We start from the raw sequence: 18,899 nt of genomic DNA, 5'->3' as shown, positions 1-18,899 counted from the left end.
AATGGTCTGTGCTTACTCAGTGGAATGAGTGTGCCTTGGCGGCTACTTTCAGAGAGGGTCTTTCTGATGCCATTAAGGATGTTATGGTGGGGTTCCCTGTGCCTGCAAGTCTGAATGAGTCCATGACAATGGCCATTCAGATCGATAGGCGTCTGCGGGAGCGCAAACCAGTGCACCATCTGGCGGTGTCCACTGAGAAGACGCCAGAAAACATGCAGTGTGATAGAATTCTGTCCAGAAGCGAGCGGCAGAATTTTAGACGGAAAAATGGGTTGTGTTTCTATTGTGGGGATTCTACTCATGTTATATCAGCATGCTTTAAGCGTACTAAAAAGCTTGATAAATCCGTTCCCATTGGCACTTTACAGTCTAAATTTATTTTGTCTGTGACCCTGATTTGCTCTTTGTCATCTATTACTACGGACGCCTATATCGACTCTGGCGCCGCTTTGAGTCTTATGGATTGGTCCTTTGCCAATCGTTGTGGGTATGATTTAGAGCCTTTGGAGACTCTTATTCCTCTGAAGGGGATTGACTCCACCCCATTGGCTAATAATAAACCACAATACTGGACACAAGTGACTATGTGTATTAATCCGGATCACCAGGAGACTATTCGTTTTCTGGTGCTGTATAATCTACATGATAATTTGGTGCTGGGATTGCCATGGCTGCAGTCTCACAACCCAGTCCTTGACTGGAGAGCTATGTCTGTGTTGAGCTGGGGATGTAAGGGGACTCATGGGGACGTACCTTTGGTGTCCATTTCATCATCTATTCCCTCTGAAATCCCTGAGTTCCTGTCTGATTATCGTGACGTCTTTGAAGAACCCAAGCTGGGTTCACTACCTCCGCACCGTGAGTGCGATTGTGCTATAGATTTAATTCCGGGTAGTAAATACCCAAAGGGTCGTTTATTTAATCTGTCTGTGCCTGAACATACTGCTATGCGAGAATATATAAAGGAGTCCTTGGAAAAGGGACATATTCGTCCATCGTCATCTCCCTTAGGAGCCGGTTTTTTCTTTGTGTCAAAAAAAGACGGCTCTTTGAGACCATGTATTGATTATCGGCTTTTGAATAAAATCACGGTTAAATATCAATACCCATTGCCGTTGCTGACTGATTTGTTTGCTCGCATAAAGGGGGCCAAGTGGTTCTCTAAGATTGATCTCCGTGGGGCGTATAATTTGGTGCGGATCAGGCAGGGGGATGAGTGGAAAACCGCATTTAATACGCCCGAGGGCCACTTTGAGTATTTGGTGATGCCTTTTGGTCTTTCTAATGCCCCTTCAGTCTTCCAGTCCTTTATGCATGATATTTTCCGCGATTTTTTGGATAAATTTATGATAGTGTATCTGGATGATATTCTGATTTTTTCGGATGATTGGGACTCTCATGTCCGGCAAGTTAAGAGGGTTTTTCAGGTTTTGCGGTCTAATTCTCTGTGTGTCAAGGGTTCTAAGTGCGTTTTTGGGGTTCAGAGAATTTCCTTTTTGGGATATATTTTTTCTCCCTCTTCCATTGAGATGGATCCTGTCAAGGTTCAAGCTATTTGTGATTGGACGCAGCCCTCTTCTCTTAAAAGTCTTCAGAAATTTTTGGGCTTTGCCAACTTTTATCGTCGATTTATTTCTGGTTTTTCGGATGTCGTTAAGCCATTGACCGATTTGACTAGACAGGGTGCTGATGTTGCTAATTGGTCCCCTGATGCTGTGGAGGCCTTTCAGGAGCTTAAGCGCCGTTTTTCTTCTGCCCCTGTGTTGCGTCAGCCTGATGTGACTCTTCCTTTTCAGGTTGAGGTCGACGCTTCTGAGATCGGGGCTGGGGCAGTGTTGTCGCAGAAAAGTTCTGACTGCGCCGTGATGAGGCCTTGTGCCTTCTTTTCCCGTAAATTTTCGCCCGCTGAGCGGAATTATGATGTTGGGAATCGGGAGCTTTTGGCCATGAAGTGGGCGTTTGAGGAGTGGCGCCATTGGCTCGAGGGGGCCAGACATCAGGTGGTGGTATTGACTGACCACAAAAATTTGATCTATCTTGAGACCGCCAGGCGCCTGAATCCTAGACAGGCGCGCTGGTCATTATTTTTCTCTCGGTTTAATTTTGTGGTATCGTACCTACCGGGTTCTAAGAATGTTAAGGCGGATGCCCTTTCTAGGAGTTTTGAGCCTGATTCACCCGGCAACTCTGACCCCACAGGTATTCTTAAGGAGGGAGTTATCTTGTCAGCCGTTTCTCCAGACCTGCGGCGGGCCTTGCAGGAGTTTCAGGCGGATAGACCGGATCGTTGTCCGCCTGATAGGTTGTTTGTTCCTGATGATTGGACCAGTAGAGTCATCTCTGAGGTACATTCTTCTGCATTGGCAGGTCATCCTGGAATTTTTGGTACCAGGGATTTGGTGGCAAGATCCTTCTGGTGGCCTTCCCTGTCACGAGATGTGCGAGGCTTTGTGCAGTCTTGTGACGTTTGTGCTCGGGCTAAGCCTTGTTGTTCTCGGGCTAGTGGATTATTGTTGCCCTTGCCTATTCCTAAGAGGCCTTGGACACACATCTCGATGGATTTTATTTCAGATCTGCCTGTTTCTCAGAAGATGTCTGTCATCTGGGTGGTGTGTGACCGTTTTTCTAAGATGGTCCATTTGGTTCCCCTGCCCAAATTGCCTTCTTCTTCCGAGTTGGTGCCCCTGTTTTTTCAAAATGTTGTTCGTTTGCATGGTATTCCTGAGAATATCGTTTCTGACAGAGGAACCCAATTTGTGTCTAGATTTTGGCGGGCATTCTGTGCTAGGATGGGCATAGATTTGTCTTTTTCGTCTGCTTTTCACCCTCAGACTAATGGCCAGACCGAGCGGACTAATCAGACCCTGGAGACATATCTGAGGTGTTTTGTGTCTGCTGACCAGGATGATTGGGTTGCTTTTTTGCCATTGGCGGAGTTCGCCCTCAATAATCGGGCCAGCTCTGCCACTTTGGTGTCCCCGTTTTTCTGTAATTCAGGGTTCCACCCTCGATTTTCCTCCGGTCAGATGGAATCCTCGGATTGTCCTGGAGTGGATGCGGTGGTGGAGAGATTGCATCATATCTGGGGGCAGGTGATGGACAATTTAAAGTTGTCCCAGGAGAAGACTCAGCTTTTTGCCAACCGTCACCGTTGTGTTGGTCCTCGGCTTTGTGTTGGAGATTTGGTGTGGTTGTCTTCTCGTTTTGTCCCTATGAGGGTCTCATCTCCTAAGTTTAAGCCTCGGTTCATCGGTCCGTATAAAATATTGGAGATTCTTAACCCTGTTTCCTTCCGTTTGGACCTCCCTGCATCCTTTTCTATTCATAACGTTTTTCATCGGTCGTTATTGCGCAGGTATGAGGCACCGGTTGTGCCTTCCGTTGAGCCTCCTGCTCCGGTGTTGGTTGAGGGTGAGTTGGAGTACATTGTGGAAAAAATCCTAGACTCCCGTGTTTCCAGACAGAGACTCCAGTATCTGGTCAAGTGGAAGGGATACGGCCAGGAGGATAATTCTTGGGTCACTGCATCTGATGTTCATGCCTCTGATCTGGTTCGTGCCTTTCATAGGGCCCATCCTGATCGCCCTGGTGGTTCTGGTGAGGGTTCGGTGCCCCCTCCTTGAGGGGGGGGTACTGTTGTGAATTTGGATTCTGGGCTCCCCCGGTGGCTACTGGTGGAATTGAACTTGTGACATCATCTTCCCTGTTCACCTGTTCTGATTAGATCTGGGTGTCGCTATATAACCTGGCTTCTCTGTTAGATGCTTGCCGGTCAACAATGTTATCAGAAGCCTCTCTGTGCTTGTTCCTGCTCCCAGACATCTACTAGATAAGTTGGACATTCGTCCATGTTTTGTTTTTGTATTTTGGTTCCAGTTCACAGCTGCAGTTTCGTTACTGTGTCTGGAAAGCTCTTGTTGATCAGGAATTGCCACTCTGGTATTATGAGTTAATGCCAGAGTCCTAAAGTAATTTCTGGATGTGTTTTGTTAGGGTTTTCTACTGACCATGAAAGTATGCTTTCTGTCTTCTGCTATCTAGAAAGCGGACCTCAAATTTGCTAAAACTATTTTCCTGCTGCGTTTGTTGTTTCATCTCATATCACCGCCAATATATGTGGGGGGCTTCTGTCTCCTTTTTGGGCATTTCTCTAGAGGTGAGTCAGGTCTTATATTTCCCTCTGCTAGCATTATTTAGTTCTCCGGCCGGCGCTGGGCATATAGGGATAAAAAGTAGGACATGCTACCTGGCTACTTCTAGATGATGCGGTAGGTTTAGTTCATGGTCAGTACAGTTACATCTTCCAAGAGCTTGTTCCTATTGAGGCTTATGCTAGTTCTCTGGCCATGGAGATCATGACACATATTTCACCCGGCCAATCAAATAAAAGTGTTTTTTAATAACAAACAAAAAAACCATCAAATAATAATGTTCAGTTATGCACTCAATACTTGGTCGGGAATCCTTTGGCAGAAATGACTGCTTCAATGCGGCGTGGCATGGAGGCAATCAGCCTGTGACACTGCTGAGATGTTATGGAGGCCCAGGATGCTTCAATAGCGGCCTTAAGCTCATCCAGAGTGTTGGGTCTTGCGTCTCTCAACTTTCTCTTCACAATATCCCACAGATTCTCTATGGGGTTCAGGTCAGGAGAGCTGGCAGGCCAATTGAGCACAGTAATACCATGGTCAGTAAACCATTTACCAGTGGTTTTGGCACTGTGAGCAGGTGCCAGGTCGTGCTGAAAAATGAAATCTTCATCTCCATAAAGCATTTCAGCCGAGGGAAGCATGAACTGCTCCAAAATCTCCTGATAGCTAGCTGCATTGACCCTGCCCTTGATGAAACACAGTGGACCAACACCAGCAGCTGACATGGCACCCCACACCATCACTGACTGTGGGTACTTGACACTGGACTTCAGGCATTTTGGCATTTCCTTCTCCCCAGTCTTCCTCCATACTCTGGCACCTTGATTTCCGAATGACATGCAAAATTTGCTTTCATCAGAAAAAAGTACTTGGGACCACTTAGCAACAGTCCAGTGCTGCTTCTCTGTAGAAAAAAAGTGGCTTTACCTGGGGAATGCAGCACCTGTAGCCCATTTCCTGCACACGCCTGTGCACGGTGGCTCTGGATGTTTCCACACCAGACTCAGTCCACTGCTTCCTCAGGTTCCCCAAGGTCTGGAATCGGTCCTTCTCCACAATCTTCCTCAGGTTCCGGTCACCTCTTCTCGTTGTACAGCGTTTTCTGCCACATTGTTTCCTTCCAACAGACTTACCATTGAGGTCCCTTGATACAGCACTCTGGGAACAGCCTATTTGTTGAGAAATTTCTTTCTGGGTCTTACCCTCTTGCTTGAGGGTGTCAATGATGGCCTTCTTGACATCTGTCAGGTCGCTAGTCTTACCCATGATGGGGGTTTTGAGTAATGAACCAGGCAGGGAGTTTTTAACCCCTTCCCGACATTTGACGTACTATCCCGTCGAGGTGGGGTGGGCCCGTATGACCGCCGACGGGATAGTACGTCATCATCGATCAGCGGCGCTCACGGGGGGAGCGCGGCCGATCGCGGCCGGGTGTCAGCTGCATATCGCAGCTGACATCCGGCACTATGTGCCAGGAGCGGTCACGGACCGCCCCCGGCACATTAACCCCCGGCACACCGCGATCAAACATGATCGCAGTGTACCGGCGGTATAGGGAAGCATCGCGCAGGGAGGGGGCTCCCTGCGGGCTTCCCTGAGACCCCCGGAGCAACGCGATGTGATCGCGTTGCTGCGAGGGTCTCCTACCTCCCTCCTCGCCGCAGGTCCCGGATCCAAGATGGCCGCGGCATCCGGGTCCTGCAGGGAGGGAGGTGGCTTACCGAGTGTCTGCTCAGAGCAGACACTTGGAAAGCCTGCAGCCCTGCACAGCAGATCGTCGATCTGGCAGAGTGCTGTGCACACTGCCAGATCAATGATCTGTGATGTCCCCCCCTGGGACAAAGTAAAAAAGTAAAAAAAAAATTTTTCCACATGTGTAAAAAAAAATAAAAAAAAAATTCCTAAATAAATAATAATAAAAAAAATATATTATTCCCATAAATACATTTCTTTATCTAAATAAAAAAAACAAAACAATAAAAGTACACATATTTAGTATCGCCGCGTCCGTAACGACCCAACCTATAAAACTGCCCCACTAGTTAACCCCTTCAGTAAACACCGTAAGAAAAAAAAAAAAAAAACGAGGCAAAAAACAACACTTTATTACCATACCGCCGAACAAAAAGTGGAATAACACACGATCAAAAAGACTGATATAAATATCCATGGTACCGCTGAAAACGTCATCTTGTCCCGCAAAAAAAAAGCCGCCATACAGCATCATCAGCAAAAAAATAAAAAAGTTATAGTCCTGAGAATAAAGCGATACCAAAATAATTATTTTTTCTATATTTTAGTTTTTATCGTATAAAAGCGCCAAAACATAAAAAAATGATATAAATGAGATATCGCTGTAATCGTACTGACCCGACGAATAAAACTGCTTTATCAATTTTACCAAACGCGGAACGGTATAAACGCCTCTCCCAAAAGAAATTCATGAATAGCAGGTTTTTGGTCATTCTGCCTCACAAAAATCGGAATAAAAAGTGATCAAAAATGGTCACGTGTCCGAAAATGTTACCAATAAAAACGTCAACTCGTCCCGCAAAAAACAAGACCTCACATGACTCTGTGGAGCAAAATGTGGAAAAATTATAGGTCTCAAAATGTGGAGACGCAAAAACTTTTTTGCTATAAAAAGCGTCGCTGGTTTCACACTTGCGTTTTTGTCTGCAGCGTTTTTTGCACAAAAAAACGCATGCGTTTTTTCCCTATATTTAACATTGAAAACGCATGCGGTTTTTTTGTACGCGTTTGGTCGCGTTTTCAAACGCATGCGGTTTTTTCTGCATGCGTTCATTTTCAGAAATACAACCTGCAGTATTTTCTTGCGTTTTTAAGCACATGCGTTTGTTTGCGTTAAAAACGCATGCATTTTTATCGAAAAAAAACAGAAAACACACTGAAAAGCCACCCACCACCATCAAGGTGATAAAGGGATCCAAACCCTAACCCTAACTCTACCCCTAACCTCACCCCTAACCGTTTAATGAACATTTTCTGACAGTCATAGTGCCACGTATTTCAGTGCCACGTATTTCAGTGCCACGTATTTCAGTGCCACGTATTTCAGTGCCACGTATTTCTGTGCCACGTATCACGTATTTCAGTGCCACGTGTTTCAGTGCCACGTATTTCAGTGCCACGTATCACGTATTTCAGTGCCACATATTTTAGTACCACGTATTTCAGTGCCACGTATTTCAGTGCCACGTATTTCAGTGCCACGTATTTCAGTGCCACGTGTTTCAGTGCCACGTGTTTCAGTGCCACGTGTTTCAGTGCCACGTATTTAAGTGCCACGTATCACATATTTCAGTGCCACGTATTTCAGTGCCACGTATTTCAGTGCCACGTATTTCAGTGCCACGTATTTCAGTGCCACGTATTTCAGTGCCACGTATTTCAGTGCCACGTATCACATATTTCAGTGCCACGTATTTAAGTGCCACGTATTTCAGTGCCACATATTTCAGTGCCACGTATTTCAGTGCCACGTATTTCAGTGCCACGTGTTTCAGTGCCACGTATTTCAGTGCCACGTATTTCAGTGCCACGTATTTCAGTGCCACATATTTCAGTGCCACGTATTTCAGTGCCACGTATTTCAGGGCCACGTATTTCAGTGCCACGTGTTTCAGTGCCACGTGTTTCAGTGCCACGTATTTCAGTGCCACATATTTCAGTGCCACGTATTTCAGTGCCACGTATTTCAGGGCCACGTATTTCAGTGCCACGTGTTTCAGTGCCACGTGTTTCAGTGCCACGTGTTTCAGTGCCACGTATTTAAGTGCCACGTATCACATATTTCAGTGCCACGTATTTCAGTGCCACGTATTTCAGTGCCACGTATTTAAGTGCCACGTATTTAAGTGCCACGTATTTCAGTGCCACGTATTTCAGTGCCACGTATTTCAGTGCCACGTATTTCAGTGCCACGTATCACGTATTTCAGTGCCACGTGTTTCAGTGCCACGTATTTAAGTGCCACGTATCACGTATTTCAGTGCCACGTATTTCAGTGCCACGTATTTCAGTGCCACGTATTTCAGTGCCACGTATTTTAGTGACACGTATTTTAGTGACACGTATTTCAGTCACGTTTAGGGTTAGGGTGAGGGGTAGGGTTAGGGTTAGGGCTAGGGTTGGAGGTAAAGTTAGGGTTAGGGTTTGGATTACATTTACGTTTGGATTAGGGTTGGGATTAGAATTATGGGTGTGTCAGGGCTAGGGGTGTGGTTAGGGTTACCGTTGGGATTAGGGTTAGGGGTGTGTTTGGGTTAGGGTTTCAGGTAGAATTGGGGAGTTTCCACTGTCCAGGCACATCAGGGGCTCTCCAAGCGCGACATGGCGTCCAATCTCAATTCCAGCCAATTCTGCGTTGAAAAAGTAAAACAGTGCTCCTTCCCTTCCGAGCTCTCCCGTGCGCCCAAAAAGGGGTTTACCCCAACATATGTGTTATCAGCGTACTCGGGACAAATTGAACAACAACTTCTGGGGTCCAAGTTCTCTTGTTATCCTTAGGAAAATAAAAATTTGGGGGGCTAAAAATCATTTTTGTGGGAAAAAAAAGATGTTTTATTTTCACGGCTCTGCGTTATAAACTGTAGTGAAACACTTGGGGGTTCAAAGTTCTCACAACACATCTAGATAAGTTCCTTGGGAGGTCTAGTTTCCAATATGGGGTCACTTGTGGGGGGTTTGTACTGTTTGGGTACATCAGGGGCTCTGCAAATGCAACGTGACGCCTGCAGACCAATCCATTTAAGGCTGCATTCCAAATGGCGCTCCTTCCCTTCCGAGCTCTGTCATGCACCCAAACAGTGGTTCCCCCCCACATATGGGGTATCAGCGTACTCAGGACAAATTGGACAACAACTTTTGGGGTCTAATTTATCCTGTTACCCTTGTAAAAATACAAAACTGGGGGCTAAAAAATCATTTTTGTGAAAAAAAAAAAAGAATTTTTATTTTCACGGCTTTGCGCTATAAACTTTAGTGAAACACTTGGGGGTTCAAAGTTCTCAAAACACATCTAGATAAGTTCCTTGGGAGGTCTAGTTTCCAATATGGGGTCACTTGTGGGGGGTTTGTACTGTTTGGGTACATCAGGGGCTCTGCAAATGCAACGTGACGGCTGCTGACCAATCCATTTAAGTCTGCATTCCAAATGGCGCTCCTTCCCTTCCGAGCTCTGTCATGCGCCCAAACAGTGGTTCCCCCCCACATATGGGGTATCAGCGTACTCAGGACAAATTGGAAAACAAATTTTGGAGTCCAATTTATTCTGTTACCCTTGTAAAAATACAAAGCTGGGTGCTAAAAAATCATTTTTGAGAAAAAAAATAAAAATTATTTTCACGGCTCTGCGTTATAATCTGTAGTGAAACACTTGGGGGTTCAAAGCTCTCAAAACACATCTAGATAAGATCCTTAGGGGGTCTACTTTCCAAAATGGTGTCACTTGTAGGGAGTTTCAATGTTTAGGCACATCAGGGGCTCTCCAAACGCAACATGGCGTCCCATCTCAATTCCAGTCAATTTTGCATTGAAAAGTCAAATGGCGCTCCTTCCCTTCCAAGCTCTGCCATGCGCCCAAACAATGGTTTACACCCACATATGGGGTATCATCGTACTCAGGACAAATTGGCCAACATTTTTTGGGGTCCAATTTCTTCTCTTACCCTTGGGAAAATAAAAAATTGGGGGCGAAAAGATCATTTTTGTGAAAAAATATGATTTTTTATTTTTACGGCTCTGCATTATAAACTTCTGTGAAGCACTTGGTGGGTCAAAGTGCTCACCACACATCTAGATAAGTTCCTTAGGGGGTCTACTTTCCAAAATGGTGTCACTTGTAGGGAGTTTAAATGTTTAGGCACATCAGGGGCTCTCCAAACGCAACATGGCGTCCCATCTCAATTCCAGTCAATTTTGCATTGAAAAGTCAAATGGCGCTCCTTCCCTTCCAAGCTCTGCCATGCGCCCAAACAATGGTTTACACCCACATATGGGGTATCATCGTACTCAGGACAAATTGGCCAACATTTTTTGGGGTCCAATTTCTTCTCTTACCCTTGGGAAAATAAAAAATTGGGGGCGAAAAGATCATTTTTGTGAAAAAATATGATTTTTTATTTTTACGGCTCTGCATTATAAACTTCTGTGAAGCACTTGGTGGGTCAAAGTGCTCACCACACATCTAGATAAGTTCCTTAGGGGGTCTACTTTCCAAAATGGTGTCACTTGTAGGGAGTTTCAATGTTTAGGCACATCAGGGGCTCTCCAAACGCAACATGGCGTCCCATCTCAATTCCAGTCAATTTTGCATTGAAAAGTCAAATGGCGCTCCTTCCCTTCCAAGCTCTGCCATGCGCCCAAACAATGGTTTACACCCACATATGGGGTATCATCGTACTCAGGACAAATTGGCCAACATTTTTTGGGGTCCAATTTCTTCTCTTACCCTTGGGAAAATAAAAAATTGGGGGCGAAAAGATCATTTTTGTGAAAAAATATGATTTTTTATTTTTACGGCTCTGCATTATAAACTTCTGTGAAGCACTTGGTGGGTCAAAGTGCTCACCACACATCTAGATAAGTTCCTTAGGGGGTCTACTTTCCAAAATGGTGTCACTTGTAGGGAGTTTCAATGTTTAGGCACATCAGGGGCTCTCCAAACGCAACATGGCGTCCCATCTCAATTCCAGTCAATTTTGCATTGAAAAGTCAAATGGCGCTCCTTCCCTTCCAAGCTCTGCCATGCGCCCAAACAATGGTTTACACCCACATATGGGGTATCATCGTACTCAGGACAAATTGCACAACATTTTTTGGGGTCCAATTTCTTCTCTTACCCTTGGGAAAATAAAAAATTGGGGGCGAAAAGATCATTTTTGTGAAACAATATGATTTTTTATTTTTACGGCTCTGCATTATAAACTTCTGTGAAGCACTTGGTGGGTCAAAGTGCTCACCACACATCAAGATAAGTTCCTTAGGGGGTCTACTTTCCAAAATGGTGTCACTTGTAGGGGGTTTCAGTGTTTAGGCACATCAGGGGCTCTCCAAACGCAACATGGCGTCCCATCTCAATTCCAGTCAATTTTGCATTGAAAAGTCAAATGGCGCTCCTTTCCTTCCGAGCTCTGCCATACGCCCAAACAGTGGTTTACCCCCACATATGGGGTATCAGCGTACTCAGGACAAATTGTACAACAACTTTGGGGGTCCATTTTCTCCTGTTACCCTTGGTAAAATAAAACAAATTGGAGCTGAAATAAATTTTGTGTGAAAAAAAGTTAAATGTTCATTTTTATTTAAACATTCCAAAAATTCCTGTGAAACACCTGAAGGGTTAATAAACTTCTTGAATGTGGTTTTGAGCACCTTGAGGGGTGCAGTTTTTAGAATGGTGTCACACTTGGGTATTTTCTATCATATAGACCCCTCAAAATGACTTCAAATGAGATGTGGTCCCTAAAAAAAAATGGTGTTGTAAAAATGAGAAATTGCTGGTCAACTTTTAACCCTTATAACTCCGTCACAAAAAAAAATTTTGGTTCCAAAATTGTACTGATGTAAAGTAGACATGTGGGAAATGTTACTTATTAAGTATTTTGCGTGACATATGTCTGTGATTTAAGGGCATAAAAATTCAAAGTTGGAAAATTGCAAAATTTTCAAAATTTTCGCCAAATTTCCATTTTTTTCACAAATAAACGCAAGTTATATCGAATAAATTTTACCACTAACATGAAGTACAATATGTCACGAGAAAACAATGTCAGAATCGCCAAGATCCGTCAAAGCGTTCCAGAGTTATAGCCTCATAAAGGGACAGTGGTCAGAATTGTAAAAATTGGCCCGGTCATTAACGTGCAAACCACCCTTGGGGGTGAAGGGGTTAAAAGCCTCAGGTATCTTTTGCACGTGTTTAGAGTTAATTAGTTGATTCAGAAGATTAGGGTAATAGGTCGTTTAGAGAACCTTTTCTTGATATGCTAATTTATTGAGACAGGTTTTTTGGGTTATCAGGAGTTGTATGCCAAAATCATCAGTATTAAAACAATAAAAGACCTGACAAATTTCAGTTGGTGGATAATGAATCTATAATATATGAAAGTTTAATTGTAATCATTACATTATGGTAAATAATGAAATTTAACACTATATGCTAATTTTTTGAGAAGGACCTGTATGGACATTTCATTAAATTCTACTAAATTGTACTAAACTGAGGTTCGACTTGTGCTTGGTAGGGGCGCGAAAACTGATAGTTTTAGGCTGTGTTCCCAAGATGAGTATTTGGGGAGTATTTGATGCTACAGATTTCTGCACCTATTTTGAAAATTAGGTTACTTGCATTTTTTTCGTTGCCTTTTTACATGCATTTTAAGTTTTGTTTTTGATGCTGTTTCTTGTCTCTCTTTTTGTTATGTCATCCTTTAAATTAACCTACTTTGTTTTTGATACTTCCTGGAATTTGGTTTTGAAAAACTTTTCTGATGCAGTCATGTGTAGAAAACATGTGAAATGCAAGAACGCATGCATTTTTTTTATCTTTTACCAATTCTATGGGGAAAATTGCACATAAAACTCTGCATGCTCATAAGAGTAAAAAGAAAAGCACAGTGGGCATGAGATTTGTATAAATTCCATTTACAGTGGGGGAAATTAGTATATGATCCCTTGCTGATTTTGTAAGTTTGCCCACTGACAAAGACATGAACAGTCTATAATTTTAAGGGTAGGTAAATTGTAACATTGAGAGTTAGAATATCAAAAATAAAATCCAGAAAATCACATTGTATAAATAATATAAATTTATTTGCATTTTGCAGTGAGAAATAAGTATTTGATCCCCGACCAACCATTAAGAATTCTGGCTCCTACAGACCAGTTAGACGCTCCTAATCAATGCGTTACCTGCATTAAAGACAGCTTTCTTACATAGTCACCTTTATAAAAGACTCCTGTCCACAGACTCAATTAGTCAGTCAGACTCTAACCTCTACAACATGGGCAAGACCAAAGAGCTTTATAAGGATGTCAGGGACAACATCATAGACCTGCACAAAGCAGGAATGGGCTACAGAACCATAAGTAAGACGCTGGGTGAGAAGGAGACAACTGTTGGTGTAATAGTAAGAATATGGAAGAAATACACAATAACTGTCAATTGACATTGATCTGGGGCACCATGCAAAATCTCACCTCATGGGGTATCCTTGATCATGAGGAAGGTGAGAGATCAGCCTAAAACTACATGGGAGGAACTTGTTAATGATCTCAAGGCAGCTGGGACCACAGTCACCAAGAAAACCACTAGTAACACATTATGCCGTAAAGGTTTAAAATCCTGCAGTTACCGCAAGGTCCCCCTGCTCAAGAAGGCACATGAGCAGGCCCGTCTGAAGTTTGCCAATGAACACCTAGATGATTCTGTGAGTTATTGGGAGAAGGTGCTGTGGTCCGATGAGACAAAAATTGAGGTCTTTGCCACTAACTCAACTCGCCGTGTTTGGAGGAAGAGAAATGCTGCCTATGACCCAAAGAACACCATCCCCACTGTGAAGCATGCAGGTGGAAACATGTTTTGGGGGTGTTTCTCTGCTAAGGGCACAGGACTACTTCACCTCATCAATGGGACAATGGATGGAGCCATGTACCGTAAATTCCTGAGTGACAACCTCCTTCCCTCTGCCAGGACATTAAAAATGGGTCATAGCTGGGTCTTACAGCAAGAAATGACCCAAATATACTGCCAAGGCAACAAAGGAGTGGCTCAAAAAGAAGGACATTAAGGTCATGGAGTGGCCTAGCCAGTCTCCAGACCTTAATCCCACAGAAAACTTATGGAGTGAGTTGAAGCTCCGAGTTGCCAAGTGACAGCCTCAAAATCTTAATGATTTAGAGATGATCTGCAAAGAGGAGTGGACCAAAATTCCTCCTGACGTGTGTAAACCTCATCATCAACTACAAAAAATGTCTGACTGCTGTGCTTGCCAGCAAGGGTTTTGCCACCAAGTATTAAGTCTTGTTTGCCAGAGGGATCAAATACTTATCTCTCACTGCAAAATACAAACAAATTTAGATAATGTGATTTTCTGGATTTTATTTTTGATAGTCTATCTTTAAATGTTAAAATTAACATACCCTTAAAATTATGGACTGTTCATGTCTTTGTCAGTGGGCAAACTTACATAATCAGCAAGGGATCACATATTTCTCCCACTGTACTTTACTAGAACTGTAAGAAGCTGTTTTTTCTCATGCAGCGAAAATGCGCAGCTTCAAAAACTGACCTGAAAACTCATCTTGGGAAATTAAGTTTTTTTTTAGAGGCAGAGGTATCTCTTTTCAGAGGCACAAAACTGAAAGAGGTTGTCCAGGTGTGGCACAAAAGTGTGTGGCCACTCTATGTGACTGCAGACCATGTGAATCCACACATCACGCACAGTGCTCACTTTCAGATTTTTCCAGTGCTGGAGCCAGGAGTGGTGGTCATAGCCTCGCTCAATGTATGTAAACTGAGCGAGGCCGTGCATGTGTAGTCAGAAAGTGGATGAAAGTATTCATATCGCATACATGCGGTCACATGTATGCCCATCTCATCACCAGCACCAGAAAATCCTAACAGTATGTGCTATGTGAAATTTGAGGATTAACCCCTTCACCCCCGGAGCTTTTTCCGTTTTTCCGTTTTCGTTTTTCGCTCCCCTCCTTCCCAGAGCCATAACTTTTTTATTTTTCTGTCAATTTGGCCATGTGAGGGCTCATTTTTTGCGGGACGAGTTGTACTTTTGAACGACATCATTGGTTTTACCATGTCGTGTACTAGAAAACGGGAAAAAAATTCCAAGTGCAGTGAAATTGCAAAAAAAGTGCAATCCCACACTTGTTTTTTGCTTGCCTATTTTGCTAGGTTCACTAAATGCTAAAACTGACCTGCCATTATGATTCTCCAGGTCAGTACGAGTTCATAGACACCTAACATGACTAGGTTCTTTTTTACCTAAGTGGTGAAAAAAAATTCCAAACTTTGCAAAAAAATAAATAAATAAAATTGCGCCATTTTCCGATACCCGTAGCGTCTCCATTTTTCGTGATCTGGGGTCGGGTGAGGGCTTATTTTTTGCGTGCCGAGCTGGCATTTTTAATGATAGCATTTTGGTGTAGATACGTTCTTTTGATCGCCCGTTATTGCATTTTAATGCAATGTCGTGGCGACCAAAAAAACGTAAATCTGGCGTTTCGATTTTTTTTTTCATTACGCCGTTTAGCGATCAGGTTAATGCTTTTTTTTATTGATAGATCGGGCGATTCTGAACGCGGCGATACCAAATATGTGTAGGTTGGGTTTTTTTTTTAATTGATTTATTTTGATTGGGGCGAAAGGGGGGTGATTTAAACTTTTATATTTTTTTTATTTTTTTCACATTTTTTTTTACTTTTTTTTTTTACTTTTACCATGCTTCTATAGCCTCCATGGGAGGCTAGAAGCAGGCACAGCCCGATCGGCTCTGCTACATAACAGCGATCATCAGATCGCTGTTATGTAGCTAAAATGCAGGTGTGCTGTGAGCGCCGACCACAGGGGGGCGCTCACAGCACGCCGGCATCAGTAACCATAGAGGTCTCCAGGACCTCTATGGTTACCTTCCTGACTCATCGCCGACCCCCGATCATGTGACGGGGGTCGGCGATGCGCTCATATCCGGCCGCACGGCCGGATGCGGTAGTTAAATGCCGCTGTCTGAGTTTGACAGCGGCATTTAACTAGTTAATAGCGGCGGGTGATCGCGATTTCACCCGCCGCTATTGCGCGCACATGTCAGCTGTAAAAAACAGCTGACATGTCGCGACTTTGATGTGCGCTCACCGCCGGAGCGCACATCAAAGCGGGGGTCCCGACATGTGACGTACTATTCCGTCACATGTCGGGAAGGGGTTAACAAGTATCTCTGTGTGCCAAACCTAAGCAACCCGTTTAACTTTGCAAAACTATAATAGAGATATTTACAGATTTAAACAGTGGCCAAATGGTCTCACAGACTTGAGTGCCTGAGTGCGTACCTCTCTATACATACTGTATACAGTACAGACCAAAAGTTTGTACACACCTTCTCATTTAAAGATTTTTCTGTATTTTCATGACTATGAAAATTGTACATTCACACTGAAGGCATCAAAACTATGAATTAACACATGTGGAATTATATACTTAACAAAAAAGTGTGAAACAACTGAAATTATGTCTTATATTCTAGGTTCTTCAAAGTAGCCACCTTTTGCTTTGATGACTGCTTTGCACACTCTTGGCATTCTCTTGATGAGCTTTATGAGGTAGTCACCGGGAATGGTCTTCCAACAATCTTGAAGGAGTTCCCAGAGATGCTTAGCACTTGTTGGCCCTTTTGCCTTCACTCTGTGGTCCAGCTCACCCCAAACCATCTCGATTGGGTTCAGGTCTGGTGACTGTGGAGGCCAGGTCATCTGACGTAGCACCCCATCACTCTCCTACTTGGTCAAATAGCCCTTACACAGCCTGGAGGTGTGTTTGGGGTCATTGTCCTGTTGAAAAATAAATAATAGTCCAACTAAACGCAATCCGGATGGAATAGCATGCCGCTGCAAGATGCTGTGGTAGCCATGCTGGTCCAGTATGCCTTCAATTTTGAATAAATCTGCAACAGTGCCATCAGCAAAGCACCCCCACACCATCACACCTCCTCCTCCATGCTTCACGGTGGGAATCAGGCATGTAGAGTCCATCCGTTCACCTTTTCTGCGTCGCACAAAGACACGGTGGTTGGAACCAAAGATCTCACATTTGGACTCATCAGACCAAAGCACAGATTTCCACTAGTCTAATGTCCATTACTTGTGTTCTTTAGCCCAAACAAGTCTCTTCTGCTTGTTGCCTGCCCTTAGCTGTGGTTTCCTAGCAGCTATTTTACCATGAAGGCCTGCTGCACAAAGTCTCCTCTTAACAGTTGTAGTAGAGATGTGTCTGCTGCTAGAACTCTGTGTGGCATTGACCTGGTCTCTAATCTGAGCTGCTGTTAACCTGCGATTTCTGGAGCTGGTGACTCGGATAAACTTATCCTCAGAAGCAGAGGTTACTCTTGGTCTTCCTTTCCTGGGGCGGTCCTCATGTGAGCCAGTTTCTTTGTAGCGCTTGATGGTTTGTGCCACTGCACTTGGGGACACTTTCAAAGTTTTCCCAATTTTTCAGACTGACTGACCTTCATTTCTTAAAGTAATGATGGCCACTCGTTTTTCTGCTTAGCTTGTTTAGCTGCTTTTTTCTTGCCATAATACAATTTCTAACAGTCTATTCAGTAGGACTATCAGCTGTGTATCCACCAGACTTCTGCACAACACAACTGATGGTCCCAACCCCATTTATAAGGCAAGAAATCCCACTTATTAAACCTGACAGGGCACACCTGTGAAGTGAAAACCATTCCCGGTGACTACCTCTTGAAGCTCATTAAGAGAATGCCAAGAGTGTGCAAAGCAGTCATCAAAGCAAAAGGTGGCTACTTTGAAGAACCTAGAATATAAGACATATTTTCAGTTGTTTCACACGTTTTTGTTAAGTATATAATTCCACATGTGTTAATTCATAGTTTTGATGCCTTCAGTGTGAATGTACAATTTTCATAGTCATGAAAATACAGAAAAATCTTTAAATTAGAAGGTGTGTCCAAACTTTTTGTCTGTACTGTATATATATTATAGGGGTTCACTCTCTCTAATAGGCATTAGGTAGCATTCAAACAGCAATGCAGTTTTGGTTCAAACACATGCGGCTTTTATTGCTTTCCAGTGGTTGCACAGCACCAAAACAAACTCAAACATAAATCTCGAGCCTTTCCCAGGTGCTAACTAAACAGAACAGACCCTGGCTACTCATACATAGCTGAATTAGCCCCAGCTCGGTAAAACAAAACACCTATTGTTCATAGCAAGCACTATTTCTTTCGGTTCTCTGCACATTGTCTGTACAGAGTCTTCTCAAAAAGGGGATTCTATATCTTCCGCTCCAAGACACATCCAGTCTGGTCAGCTTCCATGAGCTGACAAACTAAGGAGAACAGCTAGCCTTGTTATATGCAGGGCTATTGAGGTGATCTTATCAGAGCCTGTAGTGTTAGGATTTAACCCTAGCTTAACTAGCTGTGCTACAATATACATAATACAGATGGTTTCACAGGTGGCAGCATTAGGCGCTCACTGTTGAACAACATTTTGTCTCTTTTTTTCAACCATGGTCACGTTGAATAACTAGTGGCAGGAATTCCAATCTTTTATAACAGTGCCGCCTGATAGAGGTGAGGAGACACACACGGCATTTGATCACTTCCTCCTTAATGCAGCTGCATTTAAAGACTGAACAAGACACTTAAAGGGCTAATCCATTCCCTGAATATAGAGAGAAACCATTACTAATGTAACATGACAGGTAAACATACATATAACTTATCAGAGAAATAACACATCACATTGCAACGGCCATCATGAATGAAAAAACATTTTGGCTTACTCAATATCCTTCCAATAGGTGGCGCTATAGAGTTCAAGTCCTCTTTTTCTCTGAAGAGACAATTTGCATATGTCACACTCTATAGACATTGAATGAAGGAAATGGTAAATTCAATACCCCTTTCATAGCCTGCACCCCATCAAAGTTTATCAGAAATGCCAAAGTGCTCAGGTTGTGCTGCGTTAGGC

The sequence above is a fragment of the Ranitomeya variabilis genome, chromosome 1 (genome assembly GCF_051348905.1).
Source record: "Ranitomeya variabilis isolate aRanVar5 chromosome 1, aRanVar5.hap1, whole genome shotgun sequence".
NCBI lineage: Eukaryota > Metazoa > Chordata > Amphibia > Anura > Dendrobatidae > Ranitomeya > Ranitomeya variabilis.
Note: the sequence above shows the minus strand (reverse complement) of the source record.